Genomic DNA, 20,217 nt, shown 5'->3' with positions numbered 1-20,217 from the left:
CCTTAGTCGCAGGTGGCATTGCCAAGGCGCTGCAGAGCATGTCCCAGTCACTGAGGAGCATCGCCGATGGTGTCGACACGATGGTGCAGACCATGGGGAACCACCAAGGCTGGCAAAGTCAGATGATGCAGGGGAAGCCAGGGATCGAACCAGCCGCCCTCCATCTCGAGGTGAACCCCAGGGCCTATGGGCACTGAGCAGGGAAGTGGGCACTGACTGCCAACCCGGATCTGTCCCATGGACTGGGGATGGTGGCCATCAGCATCCCCGAGTTCCACTCCTCTGATGAGGCCGCGTCTCACAGCCAGCACACGGGACAGGGCGGTGCGGCTGTGCATGTGCCGTCGACAAGTGAGCCAGGGCCCTCCAGCCCAAGAGCCCCAAGAGGACGCCCACCAGGGGCATCGAAAGCCATGGGAAGAGGTCAGCAGCTGGCTGCCTCCACCTCTGATGTGCATCCTGGGGAGACACCGAGACGTAGAGTTAGAAAAGCACATCAAGGATTACTGAAGACCCTGGGGAGGGGGGGGGGGGGGGGGGGGGGGGGGGGAAAGGGTGGAGGAGGTAGGGGTGGAAGGGTTTGGGGGTGGGGGCGGCACCATCGGAAGAGGGGGGAATTGTATTCCACATTAAACAGCCTTGTGCACAGCCAGTATGATACCTTTGTCACTTTCTGCTGCAATGCTGGCCAACCTCTGAAACCTTGGCCCATCTCTCCAGGCATCCCCCTGACCTCGGGCACATTGCATTCAGGTGATGGGTGTGAGCGAGCACTCAGCAGTCAGGCAGGGGTCAGACTATGGCATAGGTTGAGGAGAGCACCGGCGCTCAGCTCTCTGTGGGTTATCATCACCCGAAGAATGGGCTTTTCACAGTAACTTTATTGCAGTGTTAATGTAGGCCTACTTGTGACAATAAAGATTATCATTATTATGGGAGGCCGTAGTTTAAGGGGTGGCTCCCGTTAATTGTATGGAAATAGGGATTAAGTGGTGATAATTGGTGTCTCGGCACGCTATGGCGAGATCTCGATTCCGCCTAAGGGAGCGGGCCGGATGCATCGCAAACTGTTTGGCACCTGGAGTCGTTCTCGTTTTCTGCCTCTCCCGCTATTCACCGGCCTAGTTTCGCTTGAGCAAGAGCGTAACGAGGCGGGAGAATCGCGACCCACTGGTTTATTATCTCTAATTTGACTGATGTTACAAGCACAAAAATATACCACCTCCCCCATGGAAACCTTTGCACATAAGATGGCCATTTGACCCATTGTCTCTTTGTTGTTGGCAGGTCCACATTAGTCCACATTATTAATCCCATTTCCCTGAATTTAGTTATCAATCATGGCCTAGTTGGTAGCACTCTTTCTTCTGAATCAGTAAATTCTGGGTTCATGTCCCAGCTCAGAGACTTGGGCACAAATGTTGAGACTGACACTGAAGTAGTCCTGTACTGTTGTAGGTGCCATCGTTTGGATAAACCTGACTGTTCTTTTGGTCAGATATAAAAGGACCCATGATCCTATTTTGAAGAAGAGCAGGACTGTGATGCCTGGTGTCTGGACCATTAATTATCCTCCGATCAGCATCAGTTAAAAAAATCTGATCATTATCACTTTGCTACTAATGAAAGCTTGCTGTGCACAAATTGTCTGCCTTATTTCCTACATTATAACCGTGACTACCTTCAAAAACACTTAATTTTAAAGTGCTTTGGCATTACTAAGGTGTGAAAGGCACTTTATAAATTCAAGACTTTCTTTTTACACTTTCTCCGTACCCTTTAATAGTTTTCTTCATCAAATGTTTATCCAATGACCCATTTAAATTTGTGACTGACCCAGCTTCATCTGTTACTTAGAGGAACAAAGTGGAATGTGGAATACACATTCTTTCTGCAGGAGAGAAATATCCTTAGTTATGAGTTAATATATGTCCTAATTTTACTCCCTTTGTTACTGACCAATTATAATAATCTACTACAACTCATCCACTCCACCCTTTTCAAAAAGCTTTGACCATTTTGACCTAGATAAGTGCAGCTTCAACTACATGTAAGAAGTGCGACACCATCCAGAACAAAGCAGCCCTTTGGATTGGCACCTGAATTGCTCCCTGCACCACCGATGGACAGTAGCAACAGTATGTACCATCTACAACAGGGGTTTTTAAACTCAGAAGTCCCCAATGGCCGCGACCGGCTTTTAAGAATGCCGGCCGCCGGCAGTCCCCGATTGGTTGCAGCGTTTGAGGGGGCGGAGCAGCGCGAAGCTGGGCTGTGTGCTGGTCACTGCGCACGGGGAGGGGGTGGGTGGTGGGGACTGGGACTGAGGGGCGTCCATGTGGGCACGCGTGCATGCGACCTGCGGCTCCATGGTCAAGCTGTTCAATGGCCGGCACAATGTCCGCTTGCAATCCCTCGACGCAAAGTAGTGGTCAGGAAGTGGTCAGCTGTCTGTGACTGGGGTGGATGCAGCTACTGGACAGTGAGAGGGAAGCCAGGCCATCAAACAAGGCCAGTCAATAGGGGCTGACACATGTCAACACTGGAAGAAACCAGGAAATAAGTGCTTTTGGTGAGAATGAAGAATGAGAACCCTTTGAACCAGAGGGCCACCAATGTCCTGGGAGGGAGGTTTTCTAGTACTCTTCGGGAGGGTTAAACTAATTTGGCAGGGGAATGGGAACTGGATTTGTAGTCCAGCAACTAAGGTAGCCAATGTTCAGGACGCCAAAGCGTGTAGTGAGGCAGTGGGGAAGGGAACACTGACAAAAGAGAGTACTTGCAGGCACGGAGATGGGTTGAAGTGTGTATATATCAACGCAAGAAGCATCAGGAATAAGGTGGGTGAACTTGAGGCATGGATCGGTACTTGGGACTACGATGTGGTGGCCATCACGGAAACTTGGATAGAAGAGGGGCAGAAATGGTTGTTGGAGGTCTCTGGTTATAGATGTTTCAATAAGATTAGGGAGGATGATAAAAGAGGTGGGGGGGGGGGGGGTGGCAGTGTTAATTAGAGATAGTATAACAGCTTCAGAAAGGCAGTTTGAGGAGGATCTGCCTACTGAGGTAGTATGGGTTGAAGTCAGAAGTAGGAAAGGCGCAGTCACCTTGTTGGGAGTTTTCTATAGGCCCCCCAATAGCAGCAGAGATGTGGAGGAACAGATTGGGAAACAGATTTTGGAAAGGTGCAGCAGTCACAGGGTAGTAGTCATGGGTGACTTCAACTTCCCAAACATTGAGTGGAAACTCTTCAGATCAAATCGTTTGGATGGGATGGTGTTTGTGCAGTGTGTCCAGGAAGCTTTTCTAACACAGTATGTAGATTGTCCGACCAGAGGGGAGGCCATATTGGATTTGGTACTTGGCAATGAACCAGGGCAAGTGATAGATTTGTTAGTGGGGGAGCATTTTTGAGATAGTGACCACAATTCTGTGACTTTCACTTTAGTAATGTGGTGATATGAGTGGGAGCACTGCCATTGGTGCAGAGCATTGGTTTCCCATTGGCTCTGGCTGGTCATGTGCCTCTCGTCTGATTGGCTGGGACTAGTAATGTGACTGCTCACCAATTGGTCGAGAGGCAAGTAGACTCCGCCTCCGAGGCGGGGTATAAGTGCCCAGGTTTCCCGGCGGTCGGCCTTTCTCTGTAGTCGACCACCGGGCTAACAACTAGCTGATTAAAACCACAGTTTGGATCTTCATCGTTTCTCGCGTTCAACTGATGGTACATCAAGTAATGGAGAGGGATATGTGCGTGCAACAGGCAAGGTTTACAATTGGGGGAAGGGTAAATACGATGCTGTCAGACAAGAACTGAAGTGCATAAGTTGGGAACATAGGCTGTCAGGCAAAGACACAATTGAAATGTGGAACTTGTTCGAGCAACAGATACTACGTGTCCTTGATATACATGTCCCTGTCAGGCAGGGAAGAGATGGTCGAGTGAGGGAACCATGGTTGACAAGAGAGGTTGAATGCCTTGTTAAGAGGAAGAAAGAGACTTATGTAAGGCTGAGGAAACAAGGTTCAGACAGGACGCTGGAGGGATACAAGATAGCCAGGAGGGAACTGAAGAAAGGGATTAGGAGAGCTAAGAGAGGGCATGAAAAATCTTTGGCGGGTGGGATCAAGGAAAACCCCAAGGCCTTTTACACACATGTGAGAAATATGAGAATGACTAGATGGAGGGTAGGTCCGATCAAGGACAGTGGCAGGAGATTGTGTATTGAGTCTGAAGAGATAGGAGAGGTCTTAAACGAGTACTTTTCGTCAGTATTTACAAATGAGAGGGGCCATATTGTTGGAGAGGTCAGTGTGAAACAGTGGTAAGCTCGAGGAGATACTTGTTAGGAAGGAAGATGTGTTGGGCATTTTGAAAAGCTTGAGGATAGACAAGTCCCCCGGGCCTGATGGGATATATCCAAGGATTCTATGGGAAGCAAGAGATGAAATTGCAGAGCCGTTGGCAATGATCTTTTCATCTTCACTATCACGTGGCTTAAGAGATGGTGCAAGGGGGAGAATTTCAGAATCCTAGGACATTGGGACCGGTTCTGGGGGAGGTGGAGCCAGTATAATCTGGAAGCATTACACCTGGCCAGGATCAGGACTGATGCCGAGGGGGTGTATTTGCGAGAGTGGAGGAGGTTTTATCTGTTCCTTGTACCTTAATGCGCAGAGCATTCGCAATAAAGTGAAATAATTATTCATGCAAATAGAAGTAAATGGGGATGATATAGTCAGGATTACTGCAACGTGACTGCAGGGTGACCAGGGATGGGAACTGAACATCCAGGGGTATTCATTATTTAGGAAGGACAGACAAAAAGGAAAAGGCAGTGGAGTTGTGATGCTGGTAAAAAGAGAAAATGAACGCAAAGTGAGGAAGAATATTAGCTCCGACGATGTGCAATCTGTATGGGTAGAACTGAGAAACACCACGGGACAAAAATCATTAGTGGGGGTTGTATATAGACCCCAAACTCTAGTGGTGATGTTGGGAAAGGCATCAAACCGGAAATTAGAGACACCAACGATAAAGAAACATCTGTAATTATGGGTGATTTTAATCTGCACATAATAATAATAATCTTTATTATTGTCACGAGAGGGCTTACGTTAACACTGCAATGGAGTTACTGTGAAAAGTCCCTAGCCACCATAATCCAGCACCTGTTTGGGCACACTGAGGGAGAATTCAGAATGTCCAATTCACCTAACAAGCATGTCTTTTGGGATTTGTGGGAGGAAACCCAGGCACTCGGAGGAAACCCACGCAGACAAGGGAAGAACATGCACACTCCGGGAGATAGACAGTGACCCAAGCCGGGAATCGAAACTGGGACCCCGGCACTGTGAAGCAACAGTGCTAACCACTGTGCTACTGTACCGGGTAAATCAAATAAATAATAATACCATAGAGGAGGAATCCCTGGAGTGTATCGGGGATAGTTTTCTGCACCAATATGGTGAGGAACCAACTAGAGAACAGGCCATCCTAGACTAGGTATTGTGTAATGAGAAAAGAATAATGGGCAATCTAGTTGGGCAATCATATTATGAACGGCCATAATATGATAGAATTCTTCATCAAGAAGGAGAGTGACACAATTGATTCTGAGACTGAATCTAAGAAAGGCAAATTACAATGGTATGAGGCAGGAGTTGGCAATGATGGTTGGGAAACGTTAATTAAAGGGATGTTGGTGGATAGGCAATGGTAAACATTCAAAGAGCACATGAGTGAACTGCAACGATTGTTCATTTCTGTCTGGCGCAAAAATAAAATGGGAAAGGTGGCCAAACCATGGCTTACAAAGGAAATTAGAGATAGCATTCAATCCAAGGAAGAGGTTCAGAAATTGGCCAGAAGAAACAGCAGAGCTGACGATTGGGAGCAGTTTAGAATTCAGCAAAGGGAGACAAAGGGATTGATTAAGAAGGGAAAATAAAGTACAAGAGTAAGCTTGTGGGGAACATAAAAACTGACTGTAAAAGCTGCTATACGTATGTGAAGATGAAGAGTGGTGAAGAAAAATAGATGTCCCTTAGCGTCAGAAACAGGGGAATTTATAATGGGGAACAAAAAAATGGCTGACCAACCAAATACATTTTTTGGTTCCGTCTTCACAAATGAGGACACAAATAACATGTCAGAAATGTTGGGGAACACAAGGTTTAGTGAGAGGGAGGAACTGAAGGAAATCAGGATTAGCAGAGAAATGGGGCGAAATTCTCCGACCCCACGCAGGGTCGGAGAATCGGCCGGCAGCGGCGTTAATCCCGCTCCCGCAGGGTTTTTAATTCTCTGACCGGCCAAAAACCGGCGCTGTGCAAATCCCGCCGGCAGCCTCTGAAAACAGCTGGCGACGGCGGGATTTCATTATATTTTTGTTTCCACAAATCTCCGGCCCGGATGGGCCGAAGTCCCGCCGACGTGGCCACGGGTCACGTCGGCGAAAATCACAGTAGCTTTAAAACGGCGTCAACCATTGATGATGGTTGACGCCGTTCAGTGTCGGGGGGGGGGTTTGCGGCATCGGGGGGGGGGGGGGGGGGTTGCGGCATCGGGGGGGGGTCGCGGCATCGGGGGGGGTTGCGGCATCGGGGGGGGGTTCCGGCATCGGGGGGGGGGGTTGCGGCATCGGGGGGGGGGTTGCGGCATTGGGGGGGGGTTGCGGCATTGGGGGGGTAGGGGTGGTGGGGAGGGGGGTAGGGGTGGTGGGGAGGGGGGGTAGGGGCGTTGAGAGGGGGGTAGGGGTGGTGAGGGGGTCGGGGTGGTGAGGGGGTAGGGGCGTTGGAGGGGGTAGGGGTGGTGGGGGGGGGTTTGGGGGCAGCGGCGTGCAGAGAGGGGGGGCGACGGATGACCGGGGCCAACGCACCGTCGCCCCTCCCTCTGTACGCCGCTGCCCCCTACCCCAACCACCCCCCCTCACCACCCCTACCTCCCTCCAACGCCCCTACCCCCCACCCCACCACCCCTACCCCCCTCCCCACCACCCCTACCCCCCTCCAACGCCCCTACCCCCCTCCCCTAACCCCTACCCCCCCCCCCACCACCCCTACCCCCCCTCCCCACCACCCCTACCCCCCTCCCCACCACCCCTACCCCCCTCCAACGCCGCCCCCCCATCTCTCGCAACGCCGCAACCCCCCACCCTCAACGCCGCACCCCCCCACCCTCTCAATGCCGCACCCCCCCCACCCTCTCAATGCCGCAACCCCCCCTCATCGCCGCAACCCCCCCCTCTCAACGCCGGGTCCCCCCCCTCAACGCCGGGTCCCCCCCCCTCAACGCCGGGTCCCCCCCTCAATGCCGGGTCCCCCCCCCTCAACGCCGGTACCCACACCCCGTCCCCCTCCCTCTGAAGGCCGGTACCCACACCCCCCCCTCCCTCTGAAGGCCGGTACCCACACGCCCCCCTCTCTCCTCCTCCCCCCCTTCCTTCCTCCTCCCCCCTTCCTTCCTCCTCCCCCCCTTCCTTCCTCCCTCCTCCCCCCTTCCTTCCTCCTCCCCCCCTTCCTTCCTCCCTCCTCCCCCCTTCCTCCTTCCCACCTTCCTTCCTCCACCCCCCTTCCTTCCTTCCTCCCCCCTTCCTTCCTCCTCCCCCCCTTCCTTCCTCCGTTAGTGGGGGGGGGGTGCGGCGTTAGTGGGGGGGGGGGGTGCGGCGTTAGTGGGGGGGGTGCGGCGTTGAGAGAGGGGGGGGGCGGCGTTGGAGGGGGGTAGGGGCGGCATTGGAAGGGGGTAGGGGTGGTGAAGGGGGTAGGGGTGGTGAGGGGAGGGGGTTGGGGTAGGGGCAGCTGCGTGCAGAGGGGGGGGCGACGGTGCGTTGGCCCCGGGTATCCGTCGCCCCCCTCCTCTGCACGCCGCTGCCCATACCCCAACCCCCCCTCACCACCCCTACCCCCTTCACCACCCCTACCCCCCTCCAACGCGGCCCCCCCCTTCAACGCCGCACCCCCCTCCAACGCCGCCCCCCCTCTCTCAACTCAACGCCGCAAACCCCCCAACGCCGGGTCTGTCTCTCTCTCTTCCCCCCCCCCAAATGCCGGTCTGTCTCTCTCCTCCTCCTCCCCCCCCACCAATGCCGGTCTGTCTCTCTCTCTCCCCCCCCCCTCCCAATGCCGGTCTATCTCTCTCTCTCTCTCTCCCCCCCCCCCCCCCAAATGCCGGTCTGTCTCTCTCCTCCTCCTCCCCCCCCCCCCAATGCCGTCTGTCTCTCTCTCTCTCTCCCCCCCCCCCCCCCCCCAATGCCGGTCTGTCTCTCTCTCCCCCCCCCCCAAAATGCCGGTCTGTCTCTCTCCTCCTCCTCCCCCCCCCAAAATGCTGGTCTGTGTCTCTCCTCCTCCCCCCCCCCCCCCCAAATGCCGGTCTGTCTCTCTCCTCCTCCTCCCCCCCCCAAAATGCCGGTCTGTCTCTCTCTCCCCCCCCCCCCCCCCAATGCCGGTCTCTCTCTCTCTCTCTCTCCCCCCCCCCCCCCCAAAATGCCGGTCTGTCTCTCTCCTCCTCCTCCCCCCCCCAAAATGCCGGTCTGTCTCTCTCCTCCTCCCCCCCCCCCCAAATGCCGGTCTGTCTCTCTCCTCCTCCCCCCCCCCCAAAATGCCGGTCTGTCTCTCTCCTCCTCCCCCCCCCCCCAAATGCCGGTCTGTCTCTCTCCTCCTCCCCCCCCCCCCCAAATGCCGGTCTGTCTCTCTCCTCCTCCTCCCCCCCCCCCCCCAAAATGCCGGGTCTGTCTCTCTCTCTCCCCCCCCCCCAAAATGCCGGTCTGTCTCTCTCCTCTCCCCCCCCCCCCCCAAACGCCGGGTCAGTCTCTCTCCTCCTCCTCCCCCCCCCCCCCTCCCCAAAAACGCCGGGTCTCACCACTTCCGCAGCTGGTGAAACTGACGCGTATCGCGTCAGTCCGCTGCTGGCCCCTCCGGGAACGGAGAAATGCTGCCTAAAAGAAGGCCCCCACGCCGGAGTCATCTACACCAATTTTGCTCGCCGGAAATCGGCGTTACGACGGTCTGCAAAGAATTTCGCCCATGGTGTGGGGAAATTATGGGATTGAAGGCTAATAAATCCCCAGGCCTGCCTGATAATCTACATCCCAGAGTAGATTAAGGAAGTGGCCCTAGAAATAGTGGATGCATTGGCAGGGTTGTCACCTTCTAAGATTCTATGGACTCTGGAACAGTTCCTACAGATTGGAGAGTAGCTAACCTAACTCCACTTTTAAAACGGCGGTAGAGAGAAAACAGTGAAATGTAGACCAGTCAGCCTGAAGTCGGTTGTGGGAAAAATGCTGGAACTCATTGTAAAAGATTTCATAGCAGAGCAATTGGAAAACAGTGGCAGTATCGGATAAAGTCAGCAAGGATTTATGAAGGGAAATGCATGCTTGACAAATGTACCTAGTAGAGTTGATTAGGTGAGCCAATATTGACAATTAAGATTATTAAAAAATTAGATGTGGTTTATTTGGACTTCCAGAAGGCTTTCGACAATGTCCCACATAAGAGATTAACATATAAAATTAAAGCGCATGGGATTGGGGGAGTGTATTGAGATGGATAGAAAAGTAGTTGGTCGACAGGAAGTAAAGACTAGGAATCAACGTGTTTTTTTCCAAATAGCAGGGAGTAACTATTCATAATAATGATTTAGATGAGAGAACTAAATGTAATATATACAATTTGCAGGTGACACAAAACTGGGTGGGAGGGTGAGTTGTGAGAAGGATACAGAGATACTTCAATGTGACTGAAACAAGTTCAGAGAATGGTCAAATGCATGGAGATGCAGTATAATATGGATAAATGTGAGATTCTCCACTTTGGTAGCAAAACTTTGGAAGCAAAAACAGGAAAGCAGATAATTATCTCAATGGCTATAGATTGAGAGAGGGGAATGCGCACTGCCAAGTTGACCAGGTGGGCACTGTCAGCTGGCATGGGTGGTGCCAAGTTGGCACTCTCAAGCCTCCATTTTCTGTGTACGCGCGATTGAGCCGGGTATGCCCTGCGTTCATGTTGGGGGGGTGCGAGGAGGGGGCGGGGAGCCAGTGTCCGACAGTGTGTTCGGACTGAGGATGTTGGGAGCCACGGTAGAACGCAGTTGAGACCAAAACATTGGGCGAGATTCTCCGATAATGGGGCTATGTCCCCATACCAGCAGGAAAAATGGCACCAACCACTCCGGCGTCAGAAGCCCCTGAAAATGAAGAATTCTCCAAACTTTTGGACGCCGGAGTGGTCGGCGCTGCTCCAGCCGGCGGCAAAGGGCCGGCGCGAGTTCGCGCATGCGTGCAATATGGCGGAGCTCTACAGGGGCTCGGTGCGGAGGATAGAAGGCCTCCATGGAAACAGCCCGCCTGCAGGATCGGTAGGCCCCGATCGGGGGCCAGGCCAACAATGGGGGCCCCCCTGGGATCAGATCCCCCACGCCCCCCCAGGTCCGCCCCCGCACACTTACCTGCCAGGCCCCGCCATGCGTGAGATGAGTAATTCACAACGGCAGGACTGGCCAAAATTGGACGGCCACTCAGGCCAATGGGGCCCGGAGAATCGCCGGGGGGGGGGGGGCTGCTGACCACGGCCGCCGGCCCCGAAAAACGGCACCGGAGAATAGGGCAGCTGGCGTCGGGGTGGCGGGGCAGGATTCGCGCCTCCTCCTGGGGATTCTCCGACCCGGCGCAGGAATGGAGAATACCGGTCATTGTTTCTGGAATTCTCTGCCGTTGGGATTCTCCATTCCTCCGACAGCAGACCCACAGCTGCGGGTTTCCCGGTTGAATGGGTTGGCCACAATAGGAAATCCAATTGGAATGTGATGGAAACAGAGAATCCCTCTGCGAGCGAGTGTACACTGCCGAGGAACATGCGGCTGGCAGACTGGAGAATCCCACCCTGTATGTTTTCAAAAAGGAGCTAGCTATAGCTCTTGGGGCTAAAGGGATCAAAGGATGTGGAGAGAAAGTGGGAGTAGATTGCTGCTGGATAATCAGCCATGATCATAATGAATGGTGGTGCAGGCTCGAAGGACCGAGTGGCCTACTCGTGCTCCTATTTTCTATGTTTCTATAACAGGATATAGATGAACAAGAAGCTACATTTCTTGCTATTTTATTTCTTCGCTACCAGAGAATATCCTATCGGGAACACTGCATAGCCTGAAAATAGAGGCGTCAAGTCAATAAAAATAACTGAAATGTCAGGTTATAATAATAACTTGAAAAACATTTTTAATATGTTCTTTTCTCTCCTGTTTTATGACTCCGTACATCCACAGAAGGGACATCAAGGTGTTAGCTTTGCCGAATGGGAAGTGTTCAGGAAGTAGTTTAGGATGGATACTTTTACCTCCCTTTCTGGAAAAACATCTGTCTTTCATGCCACATCTGGCCCCAGTGCCACAGTTGACAAGACCTCAGCATATGGGCAAATATCGGTACTAATCACTCATTCTGCTCTCCAGTGGAGAAGCAATGTGATCCGTGTCCAGGCTGCCATTTCTGTTCTATTTGTAATTTGTTGACTCTCCACCAAGACATTGGTGAATGCAGACTGATGTAGGGGGCGGGGGATTCCTCAGAAAGACCGAACATGTTCCACTGTAAAGCAGAGCAACATTGATAATAAGCATGGGGAAGCCCACTGTTTTGACTAGATCCACCCATAGCTGGAGGTTGTCAAGGTAAAGTTAGAAATATGGCAGATGAAACAGAAAATCATTTTAAAAGGCCGGAACATAAAATTATATTGGAAAATTAGTGCGCTATTTTGCTAATGCTCTATTCTACAATTAGTGGTTTGTAGGTTAGATTGTTTTGAAATTATACAAGTTAGAAAATTATGGAACCCTTCTCACTTCCTCTATTCAATATCAGGTCGATATCAGATCTGTGGCCTGGTTATTGCCACACATAGTGGCATTTTTTCTAATGTTCTTCAAAATATGAACCAAGGCAGCATGGTGCCACAGTGGTTAGCACTGAACCAAGAGCGGCGCGAACCACTCTGGCCGGTCTGCGCATGCGCGGAACCACGCTGGCGGTTCTGCACATGCGCCAAATCGCGCCGGTTGGCACGGCGCCAACCCCTCCACCGCCGGCGCGGGCCATCCGGCCAGTTGCAGGAGAATCCTGCTCCTGGGGCAGGATTCTCCGACCCTGCGCGAAAGAACCGTACCCAGTGCGGGGGTGGCGAATAGTCGTTGATGCCGGGAATCAGCACGATGGCGCTTCCGCGATTTTCCATGGATCCGCCAGTCCCACGCGCAGGGTCGATGGGGCCATTGGAACTGGCCCCTGCGCCGATTCTCTGTGGTTGGCCAGTCGAACCCGCGCCGGCGTAGTTTACATGTGGTACCACCCGGCGGGAGATGGGACCCGCGGCCGCGGTGGCTGTCCTGGTGTAGGGCAAGGGGTATCTGACTCCAGGGGGGCCTCAGCAGTGGCCAGGCCCACGATGGGGGTGCCACTGATCAGCGAGCCATCGCAATCTGGGAGGGACCTACCTTCCTCCGCACGGGACTGATGTGTGGCTCTGCCACGTCGGCAGCACCCGTGCCGAGGTGGGCCGCCGCGCACATGCGTGGACCCACTTGCAGCCGCCGTGCGCATGCACGGACGCTCGGTCTGGCTAGCAGGCCCCCGCCGGTATCCAGAGCTGCAGGATGCACGCCAGGGCTCTGCTAGCCCCCTGGATAACGGAGAATAACTTTGAGGAAAAGGTCCGGAGTGATTCGCGCCCGTTGTCCGGCGGGCATGGGGACTTAGTCTCCAGAAGGGAAAATCCCGCCCCTAGTGATATGACAAAAAAATGTCCAGTTGTTGGTGGGTTTAGGAGGGTGTTTCCCGGCACTTGTAACGCAGAGAATGACCCTGTTATCGATCAGGACTCTGTTATTTTTTCGGGCCTTACCTTCATTTCCTGCAATGAGGAAGGTACATGCTGGAGAGTCCTCGAGCCCCCCGCACGTCAACTCATAAGCGTAGGGCATCCTCGGGCCCGAACTCCGGCCTGGGCAAAATACCACCTTGGCACAGCCAGCCTGGCACTGCCCCTGCCAACACCACCTGGGCTCCCTGGAAGTGCCAGACTGGCAGATAGGTAGCACTGCCAGGGTGCCTGGGAGGTACTGCCAGGGTGCCAGGCTGGCAGGGTGGCATCAGCAGAGCCAGGGTGCCATCCTGCGCAGAGGCTGACCACCCGGGGTCCTCTGATCACCTGGGAGACCTCCCCAGGTACCATTCTGCCTGATCCCTATTGGTGAAGACCAGTGGTAAACGGCAACCAGCTGAGATCTCCTTGGAGAGGCTATTAGATAACGAGGCCTGGTTAGCTCTGGCAGAGACATATTTAAGTGTGCCTAACTTCACACTTAAATATACAAATTTAGGTCCCGCCATTATGAACAGGATCCAGATTGCGAAGATCCCATTAGATTTTGCGAGGTGTAGAGGGCCGGATAAATCTTGCGAGAGGCTGCATTGCATCCCGGGTTGAGCGAGACGCGGCTGTTCGAGCACGCCCATGGAGGTTGGGTGTATTGGCCAAGCTAAAATTGCCCCTTCGAGTCCAAAGATGTGCAGGTTAGGTGAGGTTACTGGGATAGGGCGGGGGAGTGGGCCATGGGAGGGTCAGTGCAGACTCAATGGGCCGAATGGCCTCTTTCTGCACTGTATGGATTCTATAAGATTAGAGTATTTGTAATCAGAGAAAAATATTTAATTGTTTACATTATGACCTTGTTTTGCAAACAACTTTTGACTTAAGTATTGCAAATATTTTTTTAGCTATATAAAGGTAACACTGTTTGCATTTTAATTTTAAATTGATATGACATTTTATAGATCAATCGACCGCTAGCATTAATTATTCTAATACAGACTGTGATATAGATGAAAAACCAATTTATTTCTACTTCTGTAAAGGATGTGGAGCACAGTTTCACATTGTGTTACACTGATTTCCCATGGAAACAAGATCAGTACCATAAATCTGTAATGGTCGCTGATAGTATATTCAATCTGACACTACTCTGTTTATAAGCATTAGAGGCAGAACTTCAGAAGGAGAAACAGGTAGAAGGTAAATGTATCGTATCATTGCCAGGCAATCTCTATGGAATGGAAGAATCCCACAATCATTTAACAATTTGCCACAGCAATTCCAGTCATTCTGTAAGGAGCACTGATATTTGATGATTTTTGTCAGGCAATTCGTGGGAATAATTAATTAATAATTAATCTTTTATTTCAGCAATGGTCATTTCGTATAAAACGGTTTTGAAATGAAAATAGTTACTTAATCAATGTTGAAACTAGTAAAATATTTGTATTGTTTTGCATCAAGTGAGCCCACTTCATACGGACCATTTTCAACAGGAATGTGGGGAGGGTGATGATTAGTCTTAGCAGCTTTCTGTATTTATGTTTGTGGGGAATAGCATGGATCAAATGAGTGACACGTGTATGTGACATTAGGATGTGCTGCACAGTATACATTGAGGCAACTTTCTGCTGTAGACTGTGTACTTTATTTTATATATTATATAAACCAACATAAGTATAAATAAAACCCACCTGCATTATAAATACAGCCTACAGTGGAAGTTTGCCTCACATTATACCATGCAGCACCCATGGGAGTAGCATGTCATACACATGGGTTACTCCAATATTACTTAAATAAGTAAAATATTGCTGATGCTGGAACCTGAAACAAGAACAGAGGCTATCTGGAAAATCTCAGCAGTTCTGGCAGCTCCAATAGGGAGCCCGTTTGGCTCTTTGTCATAACTAAAGAGAGAGTGAAATGCGTTAGATATTGAAATGTAGCTTTGAGGGATTGCAACAAGTGTAGCAACTTTAAGAGCAAAAGCTAGGTGTCCTGATGTGGCAAGATGGAGAAAAAAGGTCACAGTCTAAAGTTGTTGAACCCAATGTTGAGTCCTGAGGGCTTTAATGTACCTAAACAGAAGAGGTGATGCTGCTCCTCCAGCTTGCGTTGGGCTTCACTGGAGCACTGCAGAAGGCCAAGGATTCATGCAGAAGGCGCAGCATCTCATCTTCTGATTATGCACGTTACAGACCTCAGAATTCAACACTGGGTTCAAAAACTTTGGACTGTGACATTTCTCCTCCATTTTAAACTCCTTTTTAAACAGTATCCCATACATGTAGTGCCTCAATGCAACCCCCTGTCCCTCTCCCACATCAGGCCATCTGTCTTTTGTTCTTAAAGTTGCTACACCGTGTTGCTAATCTCTCACAGCTACAGTTTAATATCTAACACATTTCTCCCTTTCATTAGTTCTGATGAAAATGAAATGAAAATCGTTCGTCATAAGTAGGCTTCAAATGAAGTTACTGTGAAAAGCCCCTAGTCGCCACATTCCAGCACCTGATTGGGGAGGCTGGTACGGGAATTGAACCGTGCTGCTGGCCTGCCTTGGTCTGCTTTCAAAGCCAGCTGTTTAGCCCTGTGCTATACCAGCCCCTAACCAAACGGGCTTGAAACATTAACTCTGCTTTCTCTCCCTACAGATGCTGCCAGACCTGCTGAGATTTTCCCGCATCCTCTGTTCTTGTTATTAATGCATGATCCTGGTATGGGATAGTGCAGTGCTCGTGCCAAATGTGCAGTACAATCGCCAAGGTCTTTATGAAGCTTGCTCATTCTGTAATAGGCAGTGTAAGCAGTGTATCATTGAATTTGCAGCTGGAGAATCACAAGTTTGAACCCAAATCTAAATTGCTATTCAAAGTGTTTTTCCGACCAAGGCTAGTATCATCAATTTTCCAACAGGCTGGTCGGTGGAAAACTTTTGAAATAGCAATAGATGCTAGAACCAGTGGAGTTGAAAGAAAATACAAACTCGTTTTTTTCTGGTCAACAATGAAATGGCATTAATGATAACTGCAGATGTATTCATAACCTATTGCATCCTGTCCCAGTAAGTAGAAGATCTATGGCAATGCAAAGCAGAAAATGAAAGTAATCCAATTGGGAGGAGAAACTAGAAAAATCAGAAACACTAACCAACTGAATTGAAATATGCTTCTAATGATCAAGTCTTAACTATTTCTACTTTCATACCGCCTCTTCAATTTTATTACTTCCTCCTGAACAAGTGAACTTTGTATTGACTCTTAATTGCGAAGACTGCTGAAAAACGAATAGATTTTTAATCATTATATTTTTGGAGAAAAAGGTAATATCTTATATCTTAATATCTGATATGAGAAACTGGAATAGATTTCAGTTATTCTGTATCCAGGCATCCATTTTAATTCTGCATCTCCATCGTATATTTTATCTGATTCAATGAATCACAATTACACCCATTATAACTGAACAGCTCTGACATCACATATCTATTGCAATTATGTACTACTGACATTATACATCTGCTATTCTTAATTGCAAACCACCTGTTCCTCCATGAAGTCTACCTGCAATGACAAAACTTTAACACATTTATTGGAAACAAGGCAGGTGAAAAGAAATCAAACTCCACACATGATGTTGTGTAAAGTATTGAATGTTGGAGGATAGGTTACCCAGGGAGTGTAAATTACTCTTGCATACAATTGGTCCCAAGCCAGCTGAGGACTGTGCATCACCAACCAGCTATCGCTCTATATCTGGTTTCAGCAAAGAATAAAATACAAGAGATCGACAGTCAACAAAACAGCACACCATGGGCTGGGTAAAGTGCATTAACACCCAGCTTAGGAAAAGGATAACATTGGTCACGTGTTTCACCTGCCCTGGGCTCTCACCGTTTTTATGGTAAAACTGTTCTGATAGCACTGTGGTTGTCATCATTTGTTAGAGTTAAAACGTAATTCTCCTGTCAGTGTGTGCCATTACACATATAAAACGTACCATTGCACCACACACTTCTTTCAGATAATGCTTTCACCAGATTACTGGGGCATGGTAAGAAAGAACAAAATCCAATTTTTTAAGAGTAGGTGGCAGGAAGTGGGGGAGTCAGTTTATTTATATAAGCATGCATTCATAACACTGCTTTTCAGTTTACAGGGATCTGAATCAATCCAATTATTCTGCCCAAATCTCTTGCAAGGTATTACATTTCTGTTGTCTCAAAAAATATCACTTGAAGTATCGCTAATAAATCTTTAAAGATGGTTCAGAAATTCTTCATCAGGCAACATACATTTTTAGTGGGAAATTCTTTGAGTTTCTAAGATATTTTTTGCCCACGATATCCACTCAGATTCTACATGATTTTTGAGGAACATATTTTTCCTCAATGTATTTACTGTGCTCATTTGTTATGTCGATCAACCTTCTGGTCTAATGATTTGGAAACATTCCAAAAACCAGCTAATGTTTCTCAGACTTCGGTGTCTTAAGGAATGTAGATGATAGCTTAACACCCCTGTGCATGCACAGCCATATCCATCAGAGTAACAGTCTGAACACACTGAAACAATGAATGTTAAGGAAGTAGGTATTTCTAATTGAAAGCCGATGGAAGAGGTGGAATTAAAGGCTGACAGATTCTACTAATTACTGTGTAGGCACCCATGTGCTGCACGCACAAATCTGACTGTTTAAATGAGTGCAACTGATCAGAACAAGCAGAAGTTACCAAAAAATTGAAACCCAACGCTTTGTCTGATAAATATGCTGATAAGTATTATCGTTAAATGATTTTATTTCACTTCTGCAGCTTTAATTTGCCTTCCCTACAGATGGGGAATTTGCAGCTTTCATGCTGGATTTTAAAATCAAAAGCTGCTCCAAGCACACTTCACAAATCAGGCATTTGTTTCAAAGCTGAAAAGCTCTTCCTTAAACAAATGCTCAGCTTGTGAGAGGTGATATCCTGAACCTGGATCATCACATAGCTGGACCAATTCTTTTACATCTTCGGCTGATTTCATTTCCAATGGATAAAATACACTCATCGCTTTACATAAGTAGTATTCCAAATCAATTCTACACGTACACCACTCTGAAATGATCTGTATAAAACCATCCCTGGGGCAGTTCTCTATAATCGTATGGGTTTGATTGACTTCTGCTTTGTGTGAAAGAAATACAATTAAACGAGCCAAGCCATCTGTAAAAAAAACCTTCAAAATACAGTGTTGTTCAATAGGCACAGCCAACTCTGCTCCTTTTTTGAACCCCACATGTAGTGTGCTTTATACTGGGGGGGAAAGCAGACACAATCTTACTGTGAGTTTACATTACAGCACCAATCAGCCTGGCTGTGGACCTATACATATTGAGCTAATATAATGTGATGAACTGAGCCTGACCCAGAATGAGGATGGCGACAGTCAAAAAGATTGGATTCAGCAGCTAATATAAAAACAAAAAACACTCACCTCTTCGGAGGAATCACTCTCTGTCCAGAGCACGTGTGTAGAGAATACACCTAATCCTAAACGGTGCTCTGTCTAGTAAACAGCAGTTGCCCAGCGGGATTGATGCATTCACTGTACAGCACTTACTGAACTGGAATGGTGAAGCACATTCTCGCAGTCTCTACAGCTTGCACCTCATAGCCACTGCAGCACCAAATGTCGACAGAGAGAAAAAAAATAATACATATATAGATGGAGGAACAAAGGCTGCTACAAAGACCTGGAATGGAGATTCTGGATCAGTCTATTGCCTGAACCCCAGGAAAATAGGCTACTGATCGATTAGAACAGTGCTTTCAGTTTGATGGATTCAGCTAACAGGGATTTTCAGCCAATATTTGTCCTGCTAGGCTAAATGTAAAATAAATTTCTCTTTTGAGACAGAAGTTCAGTGATGTCATGCAAGACTTGTTCCATATATGGTAAGTCTTTCCTGGGTGTTGCCAGTATAAGCATTTCATTCATATTAGTTTGTGCTTGAAGTTGCTGACATCTGGTGACCTAAAGGCGACTGTTGAAATAAAGCAATTGCATGACCTGATCTGTTATTGTGACTAAAGGATTCTCAGTTTCTCTAGGTTCTGTTCAGATCCAGCTTTTTCTAATATGCAAAATAAAAATAACTTTAAATGTTTTCGTTTGTTTGCATCGGCATGAAGTGACTGAAATAATTATGGGCGAGATTTAACTGGAAAAAAACAGAATCCCATTTTGGACGCATTTAACAGGGTGTTTCTCAGCGCCTGCAGGTCCCACAATAGCCCCACTATCAAATGGAACTTTTTCTTTGGCCTCTGGCCATTGCCAAGGCCACACTTACCTCAATTAGCTGCACTGACGAAGAGATCGGGGCACCATTTTTAAATGATGCCCCTATATCCCCGATCTCTGGACTCCCCACTGCAACCTCTGAACCCCCCCCCCCCCAAATAACCCCATTTATCTATTAGAGGTTGCCTGAGCCCCTCATCATAAGGGTCGGGCAGCCCCGTGCCCAATTCCTGGCAGTGCAAACTACATAACCTTCAATGTGGACCGAGCCCACAAGGATGCCCGGGCAGCGGGATTTTCTGCCAACACTGGTATGCCCCAGGTGCAGGGGGTGATAGATGGAACACAAGGTCCCCCTACGGGCGCCGGCCCATAAGGGTGTGCCCTTCAATAGCAAGGGCGTTCACTCCCTGAATTGCAGTTGGTGTGTGACCACCAACTGCATATCATGCACGTCTGCGCCTGATACCCCGGCAGCGTGCACAATATATATGTCGTGGCACACTCATCAGTTCCCAGCACCAACAAGGCATTCCCTCGGATGAGGAGTTGGCTCCTGGGCAACAAGGGATATCCGCGGCGGCAATGACTAATGATGCCTGTCCGGAGGCCCCGGGCCAACGCAGAGACCCATTACAATGATACCCATGCAGCTACCAGGAGCATCATTGAGCAGTGCACTGGCGTCCTCAAGATGCAGTTCAGATTCCAGGACCGCTCTGGTGGTGCCCTCCATTATAGCCCGAGGAGGGTCTCCCACATCGTGCTGGCCTGTTGTGTCCTGAATAACATCGCGTTGCAGAGGAGGGGCATGCTGGAGAAGGAGGGAAACCAGGCCTCATCCGCTGAGGAGGATGTGGAGGATGGCCAGGAAAAACAGGGTGTGGGACCCAGGCAGGCGCACAAGACTGCCCAATGTGTACGCCAGGCCTGCTGCACACAGGACAACCTCATCAACTCCAGGTTCGCTGACTAAGTGACCGGTTCACCGGCAGCTCAGCCACCCTCACCTCATAGCCACTCACTTCCTCCCCGTTCCCCCCTCCCTTCA

At 49.5% G+C, this 20,217-nt stretch overlaps 1 protein-coding gene across 9 annotated transcripts in view; it reads right to left on the bottom strand.

Moving 5' to 3' along the window:
• dlgap1a (discs, large (Drosophila) homolog-associated protein 1a) overlaps positions 1-18,737 on the bottom strand; it is a 1,116,163-nt gene extending 1,097,426 nt beyond the window's left edge. For 5 of the 9 annotated variants that reach the window (XM_038809170.1, XM_038809173.1, XM_038809169.1 and 2 more), the window contains exon 1: positions 18,357-18,735. The gene's annotated coding sequence lies outside the window, so the exon portion shown is untranslated. Of the gene's footprint in view, positions 1-18,356 lie in introns of all 9 variants that reach the window. The other 4 variants (XM_038809179.1, XM_038809177.1, XM_038809176.1 and 1 more) reach the window with 4 other exon arrangements.
• Positions 18,738-20,217: the final 1,480 nt, after the last annotated feature.

The sequence above is a fragment of the Scyliorhinus canicula genome, chromosome 10 (genome assembly GCF_902713615.1).
Source record: "Scyliorhinus canicula chromosome 10, sScyCan1.1, whole genome shotgun sequence".
In the NCBI taxonomy this organism is placed as follows: Eukaryota; Metazoa; Chordata; class Chondrichthyes; order Carcharhiniformes; family Scyliorhinidae; genus Scyliorhinus; species Scyliorhinus canicula.
The sequence above is the reverse complement of the archived record's forward strand: the minus strand, read 5'-3'. Positions and strand labels throughout refer to the sequence as shown.